Genomic DNA, 4,067 nt, shown 5'->3' with positions numbered 1-4,067 from the left:
CTGCCAGCAGCCAGAGAGGCAGGAGCTCTCTCAGCCATGATGCAAGAAGCAGCAAGAACCGCAGGTACCGCTTAAGCAGAGTTATGGATGGCAGCTCTAGGGCGTTGGTGCAACGTGGTTTAGCCAGGTGGCTTATGTTTAGGTTATAGCCAAGAGGCTCGAGTTTCTGTTTGGTTTTGATGTTACACCGGTGGTTTGGGTGAGGCTGTTAGGGGTTGGAGGAGGCCTCAGGGGGAACCCACAGCGGCGTGGGGACCCCAGCACCAGTGAGGGCGCAGTATCCTCAAAGGGGCCTCACAGGGGAGTGTGAGGACCCCGGCGCCCAGGAGGGCGCAGCATATGGGGTGCATAGACCCCAGCCCTAGAGAGGGGCACTCTTGAGAAGCCCTAGGGTGGGCGCGGAGAGCCCCAGAGAGGGGAGCGTATTATTGAGGAGCCCAAGTTGGGCGCGGCGAGCCCCAGAGAGGGGGTGTTATTGAGAAGCCCAGTGCGGGTGTGGCGAGCCCCAGGAGGGGGCACTATTGAGAAGGCCCCGAGAGAGGGCGACGGCGCAGAGAAGGCCCGCAGTGGGTGAGGAGAGCCCCAGGAGGGGGCGGCAGTGTATGTAGAAAGAGAGACAGACAGACAGACAGACAGACAGACTAACGTCGATTCCAACTGCGAGTCTTGGGGCGTGGTATAAGGGGTGGTTGGAGCCACGCATAACCCATAAGGCTAGGGTGCCCAGGGCACCCATTTGCACGACAAGACCCACAAGGGGTCCGGGAGTCCAAGGGGACAGAGGTCACAACTAACCGTGTCCAAGGAGACAAAAGGCAGCCTACCAACCTTATGTGAACATCAAAGACGTGGCGGGCGAGAATCCGAGGGTGCCCTTCGGCCGACTTGGCACGGAGGAAGGGGCCTTAAGGAGATCACGGCCCTCCTGTAGGACCCCGCCGTGACAACAGGGGACCTGAAAAGCTGGTGGTGCTCCTTTGAAGCCTGTTCAGTCTCCCATATAAAGATATAGTGTGATGGTTTATAGCAACACCTGTAATTTAAGAGCTTCAGCAGCTTCTTGTGGGTGCCAATGAGTGGTACGTTTTAAAATCCTTATGGAAGTCATTTTAAAATCATTGTTCTTATTCTCTATTTCTGGCACTACCCACAACATGCTGTGCACTGGAGAACTGTGTAGGGAGGCATGCTTTCCGTTCCAAAGACCTCACAACTGAATATCTTGTTTGAGTCCTCATTCTTTAGAGACTGACATCTTCCTTCCATCCATGGGAGCCCAAAATAATATACAGCTTTCTACTTATCCTGTGTCTTTTGTATCCACTATTAGTATTGGAGACTAGGAAATACAATAGAATATGTTAATCTTTTTGGGGGGAACGTTGTATTTTATGTTGAAATCTGTGCTGTGCACAGCTAGGTGATGCTGATGTCAATAATAATACTAAACTAGCAGCAGTGCCAGTGGGGGTGTTCACCATCTATATTGATGCATACTTTTACCTTTTTATTTTTTAACTTAAGCTACATGAAGCTGCCAGAGGCCCCACGAGTGTGAACATGCCTGTGATGGCCCTTACCAGCCAGTAGAAGTCCCTCTGTGTGAACAAAACCCTAAGGTCTGCCTGGCTATGTCGCAATTTGCCCACCACCAGCTCCCTCTCAGTGTAGTTCATCCTTCAGTTTTCATGATCACTGCATTCAGAACCATTTATTTTTTCCATGTGTGTTGCGTTTTTAAAAGGGGTAGAGGAGGAGTGTTATCCTGTAGGGCAATGGATCAGAGGTTTCCCTTTTATGGCAAATTTCTCCATGCCATTCTGCTTTTGGACATTGGCTATTCACTCCAGCCAAGGACAATTTTAAATACGGGGGTAGGAAATCCATTATTCAGTATAACACCATATGGGAAATTCTCAGAATCCAAGCACTAATCAAAATGTCAAGGCTCAAGTTATATTACAGAATATCCACGCTTAAAAATCAGTTGTAGCTGCAAAAAAAAATCATCTTTCAAGCAAAACTGTAAGAAAAAAGTTGTTCTTGGGATTATTTAATCTGCATTGGCCTTTGTAAAAAAACAATTACATGAAGATGAATCCTAAAATGTAGGTTTCTGAATGAAAGCTGAAAGTGTTGCAACCATAGCCCCATGAACACAAGACTGGTGGCATAACATCAGTGACTTAAACATTTATCATCATCTAAATAATATTGCTTCCTAGGAGCACAAAACACATTGAGCAGAGAGCATTTTAGTGTTTCCAGCAGAAATATTTCATGGAGACTGATTCTTTCTAAAGTTATCTTGTAGGTTGTATATTATTGACAGATGGTTGGTTTGTGGAGCATGTGCTTGCGTTTGGCTGTGTGTGGCCCAAGACCAGTATCTCCTCTACGGTCTCAATTCCTACTTATCCACTAAAATACATAGGATACGTGACTCAGTATCAAGTGAGAGGTTTGTGAACATCAGTATTTAGCTCTGATGAAGATACTGGCTGGAAAACGTAAACCCTTCCAGCGCTCTTGCATGTGTTAATTTTTATTTTGGCATAGGAGGAAGGAAATGATCCATAAGGAGAGAGAGAGAGATTTTTACAAATTTTACACATTTATGGGGCTGGTTTCTCAGTTTATGGTGACTCCAGTGCAGTCACTCCAGGGTCATTGAAAGGCGGAGCAAAGCCCATGACTGCAGCCTTGTCTCTTGCCAACAGGCCCTCGAGTCCTTGCCATTCCAAGCACATCCTTTGCATCTGATGATCACTGCATCTCCACATACCTTGTCCTAGTTTAACAATGGATTAATGAGCATCTGTGACTTTAGCCTAGCTCAGCCATTTGCTCCGCCAAGCAGACTGACATATCAGAGCTGTTTCTTGCTTCAAGGTGCCTCGTAGTCTGGCAAAACAAGTGCTGACTTGTGTTTGTCCCCCATAAGAAGGCAAGGTGTTGCCCTACGCAGCATGGATGCTCCTCAAGAGAGAGAGGATGCAAGACGCACTCTGTCCAGGTACCATGTTAGCCCTTGTGTTCAAAAACTTAAAGGCTCCTCAGAGTGAATAGCAACACCCCAACTAACATCTCAACGAAGGTCTCTTAAGGGATCACCCGATGAAGCCTCTTTAATAGTAACAGCAAGCTGCACATTGGGACAGTGAAAGGCATTTTATATGATTCACTGATGTCAAGAGAATCTAGGTCAGCAGTTCTCAACTTTCCCAGACTTGAGGCACCCCTGCAGAGACTCACAGCACTCCCCGGAAAATGCCAGCTCTTACTTTTCACTTGTTTTTGACTACCGAAGAAAATAAGAAAGCAGTTTTTCTGTTGCAAAGATCTCAGAAAGACCACAACTATGGATTTCTATTTGAAAACTCTGGGTCTATCTGCAGAATGCAGTTTGCATACCTAACTGCGCTAACATTGTGTGACACCCTTGAAAGGATCTCAAAGCACCCCAGGGTGCTGTGGCATTTGGGATGAGCATCATTGGTCTAGGCACTTCAAAACCTACGAGTGTGTTGTGCAGTCCTGTTATAGGGATGAGCAAAATGAGTGGCAGTTGTGACTTCGCAAAATCAGCAATAGAAAGGGACCTCAGACCATGTTTCTTATGGAGGACAGCGTCATGCAGACAGACTCTTAGACAGAAAACACTTCCCCGAGCCCCCTCACCGTGCCAAGAGCAGAGAAAGGAAGTGTTTGGGATAATTGCTTTAATTTTTTTTCCCCTCTACCTTTTACTGCAGAGTCCTTTGGATCTGAATTACTGAACACATGCAAGAGGCAAGGATTTTTGTGGGTGTTAGCTTTTACTGGACCAGGCATCTAGCTGGAAGGAAAATGGACAAACTTGTGCATACCAAGTACCTTTCCCTCAGCAACACGCCTTAGGATAACTGGGTCTGAAGTTAAAAACAGACATCCCCTGGGGGGGATGGTTTGCGATACAGCAATGTCCAAGTTCTGTGACATTGGAAGGGGAAGGATTTTTTCCCTGTGATGCTTGGATTAAACAAAAAGCAGAAGATAATTGTTTTGCATACCCTAGTCTTTTTAAA

At 46.6% G+C, this 4,067-nt stretch overlaps 1 long non-coding RNA gene across 2 annotated transcripts in view; it reads left to right on the top strand.

Moving 5' to 3' along the window:
• LOC102372533 overlaps positions 1-4,067 on the top strand; it is a 6,798-nt gene continuing 2,731 nt past the window's right edge. For both annotated transcript variants that reach the window (XR_325481.3, XR_001359194.1), the window contains exons 1-2: positions 1-64; positions 1,525-1,619. This is a non-coding gene — a long non-coding RNA (uncharacterized LOC102372533). The remainder of the gene's footprint in view (positions 65-1,524; positions 1,620-4,067) is intronic.

Source organism: Alligator sinensis, unplaced genomic scaffold, assembly GCF_000455745.1.
Source record: "Alligator sinensis unplaced genomic scaffold, ASM45574v1 scaffold1390_1, whole genome shotgun sequence".
Lineage (NCBI taxonomy): Eukaryota > Metazoa > Chordata > Crocodylia > Alligatoridae > Alligator > Alligator sinensis.
The sequence above is the reverse complement of the archived record's forward strand: the minus strand, read 5'-3'. Positions and strand labels throughout refer to the sequence as shown.